This window comes from Miniopterus schreibersii (assembly GCF_964146895.1).
Source record: "Miniopterus schreibersii genome assembly, chromosome: 1".
NCBI lineage: Eukaryota > Metazoa > Chordata > Mammalia > Chiroptera > Miniopteridae > Miniopterus > Miniopterus schreibersii.
In genome coordinates this window covers 72694649-72713012 of record NC_138101.1, presented here as the reverse complement: position 1 = coordinate 72713012, position 18364 = coordinate 72694649, and positions in this window count along the sequence as shown.

Genomic DNA, 18364 nt, shown 5'->3' with positions numbered 1-18364 from the left:
ACTTGTCTGTATCTTCTAACGATGGGAAATTTCCTGACACTGTAGTTTTTAAAGCTTTTTTCTCTCTTCCCTAGTTACAGCTCCTTTGCTATGATAAGTCATTTTGCTCTTTCCCACAGAGCCTTCCTCTTGGTGTGCTCTGCTCTGTTGAGTTGTCTTAGCCTGACACCTCCATGCTCACCTTGAGAAAGAATTTCAGGCAGCTGGCCAAATCACACACTGCTTGTCTATGTCAATATTTATGCTGCTGCTTCTCTGAGTCTACTCAAGTTTGTCTCTGTTGGAATTAGTAATTAAGTTCTTAAAGGGACATTTTGGTTTCATAAGATTGTTTTTTATATAAAACTATGCAACTTTTTTAACTTAGAAAAATACATAAACATTCTGAAAATATAAAAAATTCTTATTAGGAAAGGGAAAAGATAGGCTCAATTTTTGCCTCACTCAACATAAAAATTATTTTTATAGACCTTGCATATAATTTGACTGAATGACAATCATAATGCAGATTATTTAAAATTATTACTAATAATTAAATATTATTTTTAATGATAATTAAACTATTCTCCTCCTCCTATAACGGCTGCTCTTTATTTGCATCTACTGTTTAGAGAATGCAGTGTCAGACAGGAGAAATGATGGCCCAGTGACTCCTCCCGTGTTCTTAAGTGTGATCTATGTGGGGAGTCATAACCTCAGATCATTGTTTACTGACCAACCTACCCTGACATACTATCCAATTATAATTCATTATCATTTCTAAATCTGTTTGATGAGTCCTCTTTAGACTTCTGTCTTCCACATGAAAAATGCACTTTTATTTCCCACTTAAGAGCTGTGTCTCAAGAGAAGTAACAATTTGATGAATTCGTCTCCTGGCTACTGACTGATCTGCATTCCGGGAGTCAAGGGAATTTGTACCACATGTCAGTTCTTATCACATGAAAACAATTCAGGTTTACAGAAAACCAAGCCACTTCTGTAATGAAATGTGAGATGTAGAAACCAAAAGAATGCTGTGTATGTCCAAACAAATGACTAAGGCCATGGGAATGAATCTCTTTATTAAGCTTCCTGAGTCTTTTTGTAGAAAACAGTTTTAATAGATTCTGGGTATTGTCAGTCAAATTTTTAGTTTTCTTAGCAGGGTGCTATTTTAAGTTCACCTTGATCCCAGAGTCATGGGTAACTAATCCCTGTTTTACTCTTAGTTAGCCAAACTTTTCTTAGGCATTAATGGTCTTTATAAGTAAATACTACAGTCCTATCCACTCTGAAATCCTTGTGTTATCCAACCTCACATATACTCAGATTAGTCTATTTTTTTGGAATAATTGAACTCCCAAAAGTACTAAATACATTGATTTAATGCCCATGAAGTTCATGTATGTGGAATCACAGTGTAAAAGTAAGCAGGTATAAAGATTCATGACTGCACCAACTAACAGAAGAGAGAAATACTCTGCCTGGATGACTATTTCTGATGTTTAAAAAAAGGCCCAGGAAAGCTAAACATAACAAAATGTGCTCATTTCTGAATTTCTGGCTATAGTTAGTGGGAGAAAGTAAAGGCTGTGAGGTTTGGCAAGAAGAATTCCAGGCTGGTTTTTCTTTGTGATAGATGATGGATGTAATGACTAAGCATCCTTTTTTGGATGCTCAGAGCCTCACAAATGACTTCCTGCTACTTCCTTTTATCATCACAGAAGCATAGGAGACAAATCAATTACTCAGGAGGGTTAACCCTTTTGAACAGGCCTCACAGGTGTATTGATGAGGCTTGAACCAGATTTATATTGGGGCAAACTAAACAAAAGGATTGTCAGTGGTTAATGGCCACTGGCATGTGGATCATAAAAATGTGATAAGGGAGGAGTCAGAACCAACACACATAAAATACGCTCAAAACATGTTAAGGCATTTGGTTTTGAAGGATAGAATTATATGACATAAGCAGTGTTTTGTTGCACACAGTGCACACCCAGTCTGGCTTCTGCCCTCAGAGCTCCACATAAACAGCTCTTCCAAAGGTCACTGGTTATCTCCACGTCAGCAAATCAAAGAGGCTTTTTGTCTTCATTCTTTTTTGAATCTCCAGCAGCATTTGATGCAATGGGCCACTTCCTCCTTTCTAAAGTACCTCCTTCCTATGGTCTGTACAACATCCTCCCTTTCTGGTTTTTCCAAAACTGTTCTGGTGATCTCCCTTAGATCTCTTTGCTGGATTTTCTTTTTTTCTTTAAATATACCCTAAAAGTCGTCTTTTCACTAAGTTCATATCTGGGTTGGCGAGTTCAGTTACCATCTAATTGCTAATGCCTTCCCGTTTCAATTTCTGCCTCAGACTCAAGTATCCAAATGTTTATTAGACATTTTCACTTGGATGTTTCAAAGCATCTTAAATCCCACATGTCACAGATGGGGCTCTGGATTTTTCCATCCCCCTTGCTCCTGCACCACCCACTGTGCCCAGTCCTGACCCTCTCTAAAGTCCTCAAGTTCAGTGAAGGCTCCAGAATCTAGCTATCTTGACAGATGTTTGGGAAAACCTTAGCACTCATCATCAAGGCAGACCATGGGTGTCCCTCCAAGCTTCCCCCAGAAAGACTTGTGATCTATCAATAGAACAACTATATACTGGGAAATAGGCACTTCCTGTATTTTCTAAAGATTATTGGATAATATCTCTGGTAGGATGCTAATCCCTGGAAACACTAATTATCAATGTGGTCTGTTGGCCAAAAGGGGGCTTAAGGTAGCAGGTAATGGATAGAATTGTAGCATAAGTCTGTTTCACAGGGGATTCAATTAGGCCATGGGCTTCTCTTGGGGGCTATCTTCAAAGTCTTGGAGGCTACAAATATATTTACTACCTGTCAGGATCTCATATGAATCTTCTTACCATTGGAGTAAGGACTGTTATAGTAGGAAAGGCCCAAATGGAAGTTCCTGGAAATGCCTTCATCCTCAAAATAGTAAATCAAATTATCTGGGGGAGTAACAATTTGTCATGATGCAGAGGTAGGATTTCTATCACTCCTCCATCTAACTCATCTGTTTCCTTGGTAGAAAAGCCAGATGGATCTAGCAGAATGATTTGGATTATCAAAAGGTAATCAGCAGTGATGATAATCACAGCTGCTGTACCAGATGTGGTATCTTCCTTAGAATAAATTAACATAGTGTCTGGCCACTTATAAGAACTCTGCACCCATTGGTTGAGTAAACACTTTCTTTGCAATGCCAATCAATAGATAATACCACAGAGCTTACCTTCATCTGCCAGGGGAACCATAAACCTTGATTGCATACCAAAGGGCTGTGCCTAACCTACTGCTTTTGACATGAGTCTGGAGAAGTCTTAACTACCCATAGAACATTACACTGACCTGTTATATCAGTAACTTCATGGTGAATGAACTCTGGAGGTGACATTTACAAGCAGCCTGTTGCCAGCATGGGGGTAATCACTGTGGACATCCAGATGTCTATCAGGTTGGGGAAGCTCCTCAGAGTCCACCTGTCTTGAATGTAGGGTTGTCTCCTTTAAAGTAAGAGGCCAGTTGAGGGGCGTAGACCTCAGGAGTCTTTCTGGATTTTGGTGCAGCATATATCATGTTGGCTTTGTTGTCCTAACCCCACTTAGCCCTCAATTCCTCAGCTTTGAAGAGAATTTGGAGCAAGAAAAGGCTCTGCACACACAAGAGGTATGGTGGGGACTCTCTGCCACTGAGGATCTTACTCCCCAGTAGACTCAATAGTATCTAGAAGTGCCTATGGATACTAGGGGGGCTTTTCAGAAGCTCTCACCAGCTCCAATAGAAGAATCACACACAGGCCTAGGAGTCTTGAGAAGATCATGCCTGCTCCTGAGGATAATATTCTGCATTTGAAAAGCTGCCCCTTGTTTCCTTCTAGACCTTGGTAGAGACTGAACTTCCAACCATGGGATATCAGCAATTATGAGACACAACCTGTTGAAATTTGGGTTTATAGGAGAAAGTATGGGCTCTGCTCACAGGTAAATTGTCACAGTATATCTACATCGGCTGTACCCCAACCCCCTCAGAGTGGTTCAGGAAGTTCATGCACCCAAACTCCAGGAGTCTGTGTCTGGTTGTCTGGCTCATGGAAGGGGAGAGGGCCTGATGTTCACATTTGATTCTTGGACAGTGGCTACTTGAAAGATTGGTTACCAGATCTGGGGATGGACTTTGTAGAATAATTACGGAGAATGAAGATATTGTATCTCATATAAATGCCAACCAGAGGATGTTCACTTTAGAGGAGGCCATCAACAATTGGTGTACAAAGTGACCTATGTGTAACCTCATTAGTCCTTTCCCACAGGTACCCCATGCTTGCCCAAGGCACCTTTCATAAGTGGCCCTGCCAACAGCGATGGAGTCTTGTGTGAGACTAACAACATAGGCTCCTTCACACCAGGGCTAATCTGGCTTCACCACTCTGAGTGCTTGACCTGCCAACACAAGAGGCCAATGTTGAAACCTTGACATGGCACCATTTCTCAGAGAGGAGACTCAGCCACATATTGGATATGAATTATATGAAAACTGTTTCATCATGGAGGGCCAGTGATTTGTCCTTGCAGATATTCCAAATCTTTCTCTGCCAACCCTTCCTGTAAAACTTATGCCACAATCTTTATTTTTGTGGACTTACAGAAGACCTGACTCATTAACACATTATCAGAGACAATTGCCTCAAATGAAGGAACTCACTTTTTGACAAACAGGCTTTGGCAATGGATTTACTGGTCTTCCCATCACTTAGAAGCAACTGGCATTATATTATGACATATATAGTAAGTATTATGAAGGCTTAGTCATGCCACCAATTAGGAGACAATACCCTGCAATGTTAGGCCACTGTCCTAGAAGTCATTGTACATGCCTTAAACCAGTAGCCAGTGTATGGTATTCTTTTCTCCAACAGCTAAATCCTATGGGTACAAGAGCCAAGGGATAGATTCAGGAATGTTATTTTACTGTCACATTTAATGACCTACTTACAGAAATTTGCTTCTCATCTCTGGATCTTGGAATTGCAGAATCTGAAGACCTATTGCCCAAGGGAGAAATGCCTCTGGGAGCATCACCTTGTTTTGTTGCGTTAGAAGCTAAGTATGCCCGTAGCCATTATGGACTTCTAATTTCATGGACCAAGGGACCCAGAAGGAGGTCACTGTGTGACTCAGTGTGATTAATCTCAATCACTGAGGGGAAATTGGGTTGATTTCACACAGTGAGGGCTCAGAGATTATCTCTGAAACCTGGGAATTCATTGAGTTTCCACCTACTACTCCTTGTCCCTTCATAATGGTCAATGGGAAACAATAAGAATTTAACAAATGCAGGACCACTGAGTATTCACATCCTTCATTGGTAGGATTCAGTCAAAACCAACCCAATGAACAAGCAAACAAGTTTTGTGAGCCAATGTGCTGGCCTAGAGCCTGTTTCGGTGAGAGAACGAAGAGGCTAGAATGGTGAATTTAGGCCTAGTAAATGAGGGGCTGTAGCATCTGTGCTATATGTTTATCCTTTCTTCCCCCTCTGATGACTTTTTTCCCCCTGTTACTTTACATGAAGGTCTCTGGAGAGGGATAATATATATTTTGGTTCTTGGTGAAATTATGATTAAATTGACATCATTTTATGAGACGAGAGTGGTTGATGGGAAATGTGTTGGGTATTTTAGATGGAAATTTTTCCATCTAAAAGAAGGCAACTTGCCCTGCGGGGCGTGGCTCAGTGGTTGAGTGTCGACCTAGGATCCAGGCCATCGGCGTTCGATTCTCTGTCAGGGCACATGCCCGGGTTTGCAGGCTAGGCAGCCGATCAATGACTTTCTCATCATTGATGTTTCTATCTCTCTCTCTCCCTCTCCTTTCCTCTCTCTGAAATCAATAAAGATACATTTTTTTAAAAAATAAAAAAAAAAAATAAAAGAAGACAATTTTTATGCTACATGTTAGAAAGGGCAGATTATGCTGGCAATTGTCATCATGTCTCTCCAAATCCACTTTCTGCTGCTTTCTGCCCTGTATGAGCTCTGAGAGCTCACCTCCGTGGATGGTGCTGTCTGGTCTTGGCCTCCTTGATGAATACAGTCAAAGAGGCATAGAAAGGAAGAAAGTGGGGTCCTTCTGCTCCATTCCTCTCTGCTGGGCCATGGCTTTGGCCGTGTTTGTGGACTTTTAGCCAAGCTTCTGGCAAAATCCACTTGAAGCCAACGGGTCATAACTACTGTTATTGGTGTGTGTTTTATAAAACACTTTCTATACTGTTGTAAATATTCTTTTCATTAACTTTGTCAATTAACCCTTGTTACTGTACCATCTGTGCCATCTGTTTTCTGCCAGGACACTGAGTGACACACTTCATTAACAGCTTTTAAGTCTGTGTACTTGACTCAATCTCTACTCCTGTCAATGAGCTTGCACCACCATGGCAGAAAACCACAGCCTGGGTGGCTTAAACCACACACATTTAATTCTCACAGTTCTGGAGGCTGAAAGTCCAACATCAAGGTGATGGCAGATTCAGTTCCTGGTGAGAATCCTCTTTCTGGCTTGCATTTGGCCATCTTCTCTCTGTGTTCTCATATTGCAGAAAGTTAGAAAGCTCTGGTGTCACTTCCTCTTCTTATAAGGGCACTATTCATATCATGGGTCCCCACCCTTATGGCCTCATCTAAACTAATTGTCCCTCAAAGCTTACACCTCCAATGCCATCACATTGGGAGTTTGGCCTCAACATATGAATTTTGGGGGAACACATACATTCAGTCCACAACACTATTATTATCAACCTAACCTGACATTATCATCAGCTCTTAGTAGTGAGCTAAATGCACAGACTACTCCAGTCACCTCTTACTCTGAACACATGCAGTACATGGTTTGTGTTTTGGAGTATCATTCTCTTCAGTAGTAGGGCCACATATTCTTGCAGTGCCTCACAGGAGAACTTGCAAAATATGAGAGATTCATGCAAGGCACAGAAATGAAACCTCCTACAGCCTGGGGACATGTTGCATCAAAGTCCATCTGACATACTGGATTTGAAAGTGGGTAACTGAAAGTTAGCTAACTTCCAACAACTTGGGAGTATTTAAGTAAACTATTAACATATTGCATAATAGTCACAGACAAAGAATGGTTACAATGGCTGTATAATAACATGAAATCGGATGAAAGATATACCCCTAAGTGGGATAGGTTATTAATTATATATGTAATACATGAAAAGTCACATACAGAAGAAAGGTTGGAAAGAAAAAATAAAAGCAAAACATGCTAATAGCTGTAGCATATTTAAACAAAAATAATTCACAATTTCTTTATATTTGAGGCAACTTAATGGAGCAGAAAGAGCAAGGGTTTTGAAATCTCATAGGTATGGGCTTGAATCTCTGCTTAGACCATAATTAGCTGTGTGATGTTAGGAATCATTGAGCTCCTCTGACCCTCTGTTTCCTTATATGTTTCTTCATCTTTATCCTAATTATTCCAAAAGGTACTGGGTGGATGCCTAAGGAAAAGTATGTGAAACACCTGCTGTTAGTTCTCTGGTTTCTTCTTATTGTATCACTTATATTTTATAAATATCTATTTATAAAGAAAAAATAGAGAAAAGGAAGGAAGAAATGAAGGAAGGTGTTTCCCTCAAATGAAGTAAATTATTGTCTTTTTGGGAGGGACTTGGAAAGTGGACGCCTTTGAGCAATAATAAACACACAGATTCTCTTGAGTTGGAATGCCTGGCATCGACACTCACTAATTTATATATTTTAAATTTCCCCAGGAATTGGTTAGCAGTCAAATTTGGGCACCGCTAATTTAAAGTCCAGAAGTGCTGCTCTATTCTTACAGGAAGTTTTAAGGCAAATTCAGAAGTACGTCCTATAGATTAGCTGGAGTGCATAGGCTGGCTGTCTACTATTTCAAGTTAGCTCAAGTTTCTAAGAAACTTCTAAGAAACCAGGCCAGTCTTTTCCATATATTCATTTGTGAAAAGGCAGACAAAAGGGGAAGGAAGAATAAACAAAGAATGAATTCGGAATGCAGTAATACTTAATATATCATGTTTAAAAAACAAACCAACAAAACAAATGAGTCAAGTTGGCGTCTTATCCTGGAAGGTGCCTCTTTTTCATTTTCTGTGCTCTGAGTGTAGATAGGTAAGGATGTCATTGCACTAAGAAACCTATCAACCTGATGTTTCCTAATTGAGTTTGCTGATGTACGAGACTTCAGCTACCACAGGGTAAAATGTTAAATGAGTTTGGGTGATGATATCTGACCCAAAGCCAGCATGTCCACCATCAGGAACTAATCTGCCAATCTATTCTGCATTTGGATAGAACATGCCTATTTTATAGAAAGAATAGTCAGTTTGGCAGTGAGCACTCCAGAATCATTGAAATAAGTGGGCAAGGGAATGAGTGGCCATTATCAGTTGTCTTCTGAGGGACTGCATTTGTCAGGCAGGATGGATGAAGCCGGGACGACAGCAAGACACTGCCTGTAGAGGAGAAGAAACCACACAGGTGTGCCGCAGCATAGCCCCAAGCACAGAGCAGGTGGAGTCACCTGTTATGTAGGAGGAAAATGCAGTGATTCCTAGAGATGGAGGTATAAATCCCCAGGGAGCTGCAGACAAGCCTTGTAAGCAACAGTGTTAGGGGATTTTAGGCCTCTGAATTTGCCCCCGCGAGTCCCTACCTGCTTGAAATCATCAGAGTCATTACAACACACGTGGAATGTTAGATACAATTTGATTAAATGAGAGATTGTATACAGCCCCCATTCTTCATAGTTAATGCATTTTATATTTCAATAAGCCTGTTAGATTGGAGCATATTATTAAAGGGAAAGATTTGACTCCTGATCCATCTAACTAAAATCATGGAAACATTTCTTTAGCCATTATGACTTTAATAATACAATAAAGACCTGAGAAATGTGATGAACTTCTTAAATATGTGCTAGATCATCAGATTTCTGGTCACTCACACTTGCTATTGCAGCAGGTAAGCTGCCTGTGCTCGATTATTTTAAGGATGGACACCATAAAAGTAAATTCAGTGGTTTGCAATAATAATAACCCCTTGAGAGGTTTATCTACTTAAGCTTATTTTAGTCATAGCCTATAGGTTTCCATCACCTGTGGAAATCAGAGAGTATTCTGATCTATCAAGGCCTTTTTGGAGCTAAAATTTATGTTGTTCAGGAAGCTGTTTTTTAAGTGAGTCAAAGCCCCTTTCATCACCATTTGAGAGAATTATTGGTCTCTGACTTGTTTTGCAACTCTCTTGAAGACAAAAGTTGTTGTGGCATTTCTCATCACCCTTGCCCCTTGTGAATATTTATCTTCAGTTTTAAGAAAGCACTGAGACCTCTGTACAGTGTATTCTGGCCTCACCAAGATTTTCAAAGCAGCTTTAATCTTCCTCCCATTGGCAGGCTGCATGACTAAGAGTTAGACACCTTTTATTTCCATGCCCCTCATTTATTTGCTGTCTTCTAAACTGAAAATAAGCTTTATTAATTATGTAGAACATTACCCCAATGACATAAATACACAGGCTACTTGGACCAAAAATCTGACTTTGAGAAAAAGGGGAGTGGACATTAGCTAGAGTGAGTTGGTTTCATGCATCCATTAGGTTGGGTCTACCCAGAGCAGTGAAATGTCAAAGTATTTCTTTGAGTAATTTGGGATTGAGGAGTGGAGAACATTTGGGCTGCTATTCTAATTGTCTAGAAAACCATCCTATGAAATCACCTCTTTATTTTTCCATTGTAGTCAAAATACTTGGGTTTGGAAGAAAAGTTGAGTATTGCTGATAAACTCTGAACATTACTGCATTTTCATCTTCGGTTACCAGATGGTGAAATACCTAGTTGACCCCACTGTTTTGCAACCACTTCTTTCTACTCTAGTGAAACCACATACAACACCTGTCTGCAGGGGGCAATACTACAGTCTTTACATTCTTCTATGAGCATGAGAACTTGTCTTTGTGGTCTCCCCTCTAAGAACCACAGGGAAGCAGCATGACGCTGGAACTAGGAGTTTTATGTTCTAATAGTAACTCTGTCACAATGTACTTTATGCTCCAAGCGAGTTACCTGACAGTTCTCCCTGGTAGGATAAGATGAGGGGGCATGTGAGCTCTGATCTGTGTTCGTACCTGACGTTCACCCTGTCTTCATGGAGCTGTTTACTAAGAAAAAGAAGCAGCACATATAAAGCCCTTTGGATAACCCTTGGTGTGCAGTTAGCACTCCACAGTGTTTCCTTTTTCTTCTAAGACACAGGCTTAGGATTTCTATGTTACTATTCATTACAATCATAAGGCATGTCATTTAGCTAACTCACATTATCCTGTGCCTTTCTGTGTGCAGGTACATTTGCTGTGCCCCGATAGTTCAGAGTCCAGTAGTGGGAGAGATATTTAGGCAAAAGATGGTACAGATAGGCAAAGAAGGAGGCTGACGCCCAGCAATTCACCTGATTCTACATCCCGCTTTATCTTCTGCCTATAAGGTATTATATTTCCTTAGAATTCATTTAAATCAGGTGTAGGAACAAACCCTGGCCTTGTTTGCAAATTATATGGCCTATTTATTTTTATTTTGCCTCATAGACTGCTCACATCATATTGATATAACAGGCAGATGCTGAAACATTTGAAACAGGAGCATCTACCTGTGAGGTGTGGTTGTTCATTGCATGCCAAGGTTTGATGAATGAATGAATGAATGAATGAATGAATGCATGTGTTGTTGACCAACTTTTTAGTTCCTTTCTAAATGACAGTAAGACAGTTCAGAATTCTTATTTCCAGCAATGATTTTATTTAATTAAAACTAATTTTTAGGTGTCTATTTTCTGAATAAGAGAGTGACTTTGTTTCACATTGTTACAGTGTATCCATTTACTTTTTGGTCACCATAAACATAGGAATTTTCTGTGTGTAAATATTATCTTTAAGAGCTTAAAGGATTTCTAAAGAAAGGGTAATTTTATCATCTACTTTATAATTCTTGTATATGATTAAAGGCAGCATTAGGTAGAGGAAATGAAAATGTACTGCGGGGGCAGGAAATTGGATTCTAGCCATAGCTCCATCACCTATAAATTCCTTTAAATCCTAGCTTCTCTGGAGATAAAGTGGAAGAAAACCCCCCCTCCTGCTCAATAACCTCACCTAATTTCTATGAGAATCAAATTAAAAATATGTGCAAATACTTTGAAAACTATAAAGAACTGCCTAGCTATATAATTATTATCATTAGCAAAAAATAAATTTAAAAAAATCACTGCACAAGGGAGATTCATCAGTTGTATGCCGTAGGTACAGGATTTAGTTTTCTATACATAAATGTGACGCTGCCATTGAATATTATTATTATTTCTGTTATGAGACCGTGTTATAAAGCTGTAGTATATTTATATTTATTCCAGAAATTGAATTAATTATGAGATAATTAACAGAACAAATATATTCCAAAGGCAACATTAATAAAAGAGACAGAATATTTTTAGAACAAATGAGCAACTCTTTACTAGAGTTCTGTTTATGTCTAACTAGTGACATGGTAACCACATGCCAAGGAGGAGTGATCTGCGCTCCATGCTGGGTCCTCAGTGTAGATGGCGTCTGTTCCCACTTCTGGCTAATGGAAAGATGTCAACAAAATTGAATTCCAGTGGGCTTTGCTTTGGCTAGCTACAAACAAAAGCATTCAACCTAGACCATAATACTTGAGTGACCATCCATTCAGCAAATATTGGCTGTCAAGTGTATTCCAGATTGAATTTAGGAACTAGGCATTCAAAAATAACATACACACAGCCTTTTCCAGCCAGGAAAGCTGTCTACCAGGGGAAAGTGGATGAGTAACATGTAAACAAATGAGAACTCCCTGGTGCAGCAGACACCGTGTGGAGAGGGGGGTGTGGGAATGGTAAGGACAGTGTTGCTGGCGCAGTCTGAGTCCTGATAAAATTTGTCCAGGAAAGTGCAGCAAGTTACCTGGAAAGGAAGGAAGAGGAGGTCATTGTAGACTGAGGGAGCATCGGGGAGCACATTCACAGAATGATACAAATTCAGAAGACTCAGTGGGACATGGGACCTGGGAGGAAAGCAGGAACAGGGTCACAGGGGAGGCTTTCTGTGCAATGTTAAGTAAGGACTGGGAACTTTGTCCTACAGTAGATCCTACACTGTAGGGAAAACGGGGCCACCAATGGATGGATTTTGACTCAGTGAGATTTAGTAGAAAATTAACTTCCACTGGAGTCTGACAAGTAAACTAAAATGACAAATGAGTAGAGCCAGGATCTGTTATTGTAGCCCCTGACATAAATGTATTATGAAGATAGTGAAGAGAGTGTGTATGGTCAAGGGTGAATTCACACAGGCTCCAGAGCCAGGTTGCTCCCTCTCAAAGCCTGACTCAGTTCCTCCACATGACTGTGTGTCACTCAAATGTACCATGCCTCAGTTTCTCCACCTCTAATATAGAGTTAATAGGTATTGGAATACCTCAATTAGTAAACACAAAGATTTTCTAAATGGTGTGTAAATAAGTAAATAAAAACACAAAGAGCAGTGGCTAAACACATAAGTGCTTGTTATGGATTCCCAAAATTTATGTGTTGAAGCCAAAATCCCCAGTGTGGCAATGTGTGGAGATGGGGCTTCTAAGGAGATAATTAAGGTTAAATGAGATCATAGGGTGAAGCCCTGATACAGTTGCACCAGTGTCCTATGAAAAGAGGAACAGACCAGAGATCTTTTTCTCTACACATGTACACAGAGGAAAGATCAGGTCTGTAAGCCAGAAAGAGAGGCCTCACCAGAACCCAAACCTGGAAAGCACCTTTATCTTGGACTTCTAGCTTCCAACTATGAGAAATAAATTTTTGTTCAACACCCAGCCTGTGGTATTTTTTTTTAAAGCAGTCCAAACAAACTAATACAAAGCTATGTTAAGTTATATCAGCTATTACTAAGGCAACCAAATCAGAAATGGAGAAAAGAGGCTGGAGATAACCTCAAAAACTCAATTTTCATATAAATGCAAAAAAAAAAAAAAAAGACAAACCTTGTTGGAAACTAGCCCACCTATTAATATTATGACCTTGGGAATGTCAACTGTGCCTTCCTCAATGATCCTTAAGCCTCTGTCAAATATCAGATTCTGTAACATCTTTATTCACTTATATATTATTTATAAAACTCATATATTAAATCCTTCATTTTCATCAAAGTAATTGGTGTTTATCATATCTGTTGCAAATCTCAACCACTAGCCAATTTAGTAGTAAATACCAGAAGCTAGAATAATTAAATAAGTGTTTTACGTGTAAACCTTACTTTTTATGGAAATCATTCCAGATGTCTTAATACCTACTTAAATAGTAAAATCCATCATATTTTCATAACTAAAATATTTTGAGATTATTGCTGACATAACTGGTCAGTCTCTCAGCCAACACTTTTTAGCACCCACTGTGAGCTGGTAGCCAATAAAATGTGCATCAAATTCTTGGGACTTTTATTCAATCCAGATAAAAGTTTATTCACTCCCAATTTTGTTCTCTTAAAAAAGTAAACTCTCCAATGGGCACCAACAATGACAACCTGGTTTTACACAGCTGCTGATGCATTGTTAGGATTCTCAACAAGCATCCTCTATGATGTTAGTGTGACACTGCTTGTGCAACAGGTATGTATACCTCCTTGAGTAATTTCAAGCCAGAAGGAAATTGGGTTGGATATATATGACTTCCAGATATATCTCATAGCTCTATGGCAGTGTTCCAGAAAACCTTTCTAAATACGGTGTATTCTCACTTGCTCCTTTCTCATCTCCCACCCAATCTGGATCTCTGTGAAGTAAGTTTGAGTTTTCTTGGCATGCCATCCTAGTATTGTGAGATGAATTGTAGAATAACAAAGAAATCCACATTTCCAATAATTGTGTCACAGACTCCATAAGTTCAAAATACCTTGGAGCCGTTGAGACCTCAGTGCTACCCTGAGGAGGAATGTCTTCTGTAGCAATACTACTTCTCACCAAGCCCTACCGGAACAACTCGGTGATGGCTTCACATGCTTCCAGAGGCCCACAGGACATCCACCCCCTCTTCTTGATAATATCTTTCAAAACATTGAGGACTATATCTTCTGTGACATTTTCTTCCCCAAACCAAGGATTTCCAGATCCCTTTAGTAATTCTAGTATTTTTACATATTTTGTTACTAATATTTTTCTTAAATGTAGTCTCTTAATCAAGAATATCAGATGTAAATGATGGAAACCAAATTCAAGTAGATAAAAGTAAAGCCAAACAAAACCCAGGGTGGGAGTTACATTAATTCATGAAGCTACAGAGTCCAAGGGTGAAATAGCCATGAGTAAATCCAAGTGTTTAGATGTCAATAAGAATTGATCAACCTTCGTATTTCCTTCTTCTGAGTAGATTGATTCTCAGGCAGGCTACCTCCAAGTAGTAAAATGATGGTGTCCTTGAGCTTCAGACAGGCATTTGGCAGCCTCAGGAGAGAGCTCACCCCTGAGAATTCCAGCAAAGGTCCTGAGATTTAGTTGAATTGCAATGGATTGGGTCATTTGCCCAAGAGAATGAGGGCTGGGTTGAATGCCTATTCTTGGAAATGAATTGGAATAAATTCCTTCCAAAGCACATGGAGTGGAAGTTAAGAAGGAGCAGTTCTAAGTGCTAAAGAAGGGCGGATGAATGTTAAAAAGGCAAAAGCAACAAATGTCCACCAAACACTGTATTGCAAATCTGATCTCATGTCTGGGTAGTCACCTTGACAAGTGTACAACAGGGAAGCATTAATGACACTCACCATGGTGGCAACTCCCTCAGAATTTGAACTCCACCAATCCCAATTACCTTGTAGTCATGAAAACTACTAACTTGACAAAGAACTAACCTCTTATATTCCTTTGGAAAGAATTGTATACAAGTGATGAATAATAAAACTGGTAAAAACGGAAGGGCCATGAAGGGGCTGCTGTCATCTGTGTCCCTGTGTAATATTTTTAATCCTAACTTAGAGGCTTTGAAAATATGAGTTTTATCACTTATTCGATTGTCTGGCATTCAACAATATCTTTAAACATATTTTATTTAAAAACATTTTAGATACTTGATAATAATATTTAATTATATTTTATCTACTTGTTTAGTTTTTAATGGTTCCCTTCTTTCTTGGGCCCTGTGTTCTTGTTTTCTTTCCCGTTACTTTGGAGGACATAATTATTTCCGAAGGTCTTATCCATGCAAGGTATTATGGGAAAGTTAACTTTCAGCCTATGTTTATTATTGTTGATTTTATTTTCAGGTAGCGTAGCCATGGACACAAAAAGAAAATGAAACATACCCAAATATCAACCTCTATTGGCAAAGAGAAAAGTTCATGGGAGGACAGTGAGTTCTGATCATGCAAATACTATAGGCAAATTTGCGAACCTGAGCCATTGTGGGACATTTACCATACTTTAAAAGTTGGAAGATTCAAAGTTTGAAGTAACAGAGATTGAGGCTAAATTGAGTTTACCTGTCTATTATCTTAATGAAAGGATTTGCTGAATAAGGCAAAGAAAACTTAAGCCAGTGAAATATTTCAACTATTTTGAGAACAAACTGTTTTCTATCACACGATGCTATAGATGACCCATTTAGAAATAATTGAAAAGCTATGTAGGAATAACCTCTGTCTTTTCTTAAAATGTGAATAAGGAATCTCTTTGTCCCTAGGTTTCAAAATACATCTTTAGTTTGTTCTTACCTGGTGTATGAGGTGACAAAGTTCTTCATCCAAGCAGCTTCTGAAAATAGAATTTTCCTACTGATGGGGTTACTCCAGGCACACTCAAAGCAGAACGTCCCAAAGCTTATAGGGTGGCACTTGGTGAGCTTGTTAGATGGTGATTAATGGACCTGTTAGGGGTCCACAGTATTGATTATAAGTTACTCTAGTGCTAATAATGCCCAAGGAAACAGCACAGTATTGAAAATACTGTTCTCTGATCTTCCAGAGACTTTATTTTCTCTCTTTATCTTAACTCTCCCTCTCACTCCTATACTCCATTTGCTTCTTCTACCATCCCTAATAGCATTTAAGATAATACGGAGCAGAGTGAATATAGTATCCATTTTATGTATTGTATACATTTTATATCACCTGCTCTTATTTTAAACTTCAGTTTAATTTAATATTTAAGAGCAGTAAAAAAAAAACACACACACACAACTGTATGTGTTTGTATCTTTGCTAATTTTTCTTTTGTGGGTTAGTATTTTCAGGATGAACAAGTTTCTTAAGATCACCATCATCCTTCCCTTAGACTGGTTCCATTTACTGTACTGTATATGTCTGAAAATAGTAACAATTTTATTTAAATAACTTATTATTCAGGCCTCAGATAAACTCAGGCTGGCCACCTTTATTAACCTCTAGCAGCATGATCAATTTTATGGCAGAGACAGAATACAATTTATCACATTATTAAAATCTCCCCTAAAATAATCTGAATCAGAACTCAATGACTAAAGAAAACACTAACTGAAACTAGAACAATTTTCAGATGTTCTTCAAAGCTATAAAATTCTTTCTTAGAAGGAAATCTTACCCATAATTATATAAGTTACACAGAGGGAGGAGTTAATGCTGATTGAAGTGGGGGTGCCCTGGACCCCACCAACTCTTTTTTCCACCCTACCTGTCCCTTTCCTCCATGCAGATCCCCAAATAATCCCCCAGACACCACCTTGGGACACCGGAGAGTCCTGGAAAACAGTTTATAAACAACTTCCTAGAGTTAGGTGGTTGGATGTTAAACACTGTGATATTGAGAAATGTCACCTGAGCCTAAACTTTGCCTTCAGATCATTCAAGGGATAGACTCACACAGAAATTTGAACCTGGGTGATACATGAAAAGTTCACTCCAGCTTCTAGTGAACAGTGCACCTTTGGGCTCAATTCCTGAGATTATGGTTGGCTACATTCTAGAGCCTTGAAACTGCACTTAAATAAGTACTTGAATTGACACTGGGCATGTATGACCAATGCCACATTCTAAGAGAAACATAGGCTTAATATTTCTCCTTATCTGGTCCTTCTGAATGACTTCCTCCTTCAAAGAGAGCATCTCTAGCTTCTCTTTTCCTTTTCTTTCTAAATTTTTGCTTAGTAGTATTTTTCCTTGATTCACCACTCACCCCAGCATACAGATACACACAGACACACACCCTCCCCCCCCCCCCCCCCAGTAAGAGCTGGCCCAGCACAGACCAGCATAACAGTTTCAGTCTACTGCTAAACACTGTAAACCATATGTAAGTAAAAAACGTAATAACTGAGGGGGTTCCATATCATCACCCTAAGCCTGCTTAGATGGCACCCATAATTATTAATTACTTGGCATTATGGTACAGCGTCCTTTCTCATAATCTAGCAGGTTTGAATTTACACAAACTTTCCTCAAAGAATTTGCTTATATCTTCAGTGACAAACAAATATGAAATGGCAATCCAACAGTTGTCCAAAGAAAAACTGGTTAAAATCTTGTCAGCTTTCTGCTGTCAGATGAACCTCTGCCAAAAAGACTTCAAGTTTCAAGTTCCGGCAGGAAAAGTTGTTCTTGAATGCATATTTAACTGCATCCCACAGACCCCAAAGGAATACCAATTAATGTCTATGGGAGAGTGATTTGGGTCTGTAAGGTAGACATTTGGTACAGGCCTAGTGAATTATTTTGAGTTGTTGATGTCCTAAGGATCCACAAGACTTTCTCTTTGAAATCAAGATATGATTTTAATACTGCAATGGGTGTTTCTTAAAAAGAAATGTAAAAAAGTTTTAAAAAAATTTCCTACTATATTGGAACATTCTTGTTAGGCAGTAAAAATCAGCCTATTTACAGATATTGGTTCCAATTGTATTATATTTCAATCTCTTTTGAATAGGTAGAATTAAGTGTCAGAAACTTTGCTCCCAATCTTTGCTTGGTACAATTGGGTCCAATATAGCTTTTTTTCCCTTAAAGACTATTTTTTTAGAGCAATTTTAGGTTTATAGCAAAATTGAGAAGAATGTACAGAGATTTCCCATATACCGTCTGCTTCCACGCATGCACAACCTCCCCCATTATTAACATCACCCACCAGGTGGTACATTTGTTACAATTGATGAACCTACATGGAGACATCATAATTACCAAAAATCCATAGTTTACATTAGGGATGCCTCTTGGTGTTGTACATTCTATGAGTTTAAACAAATGTATA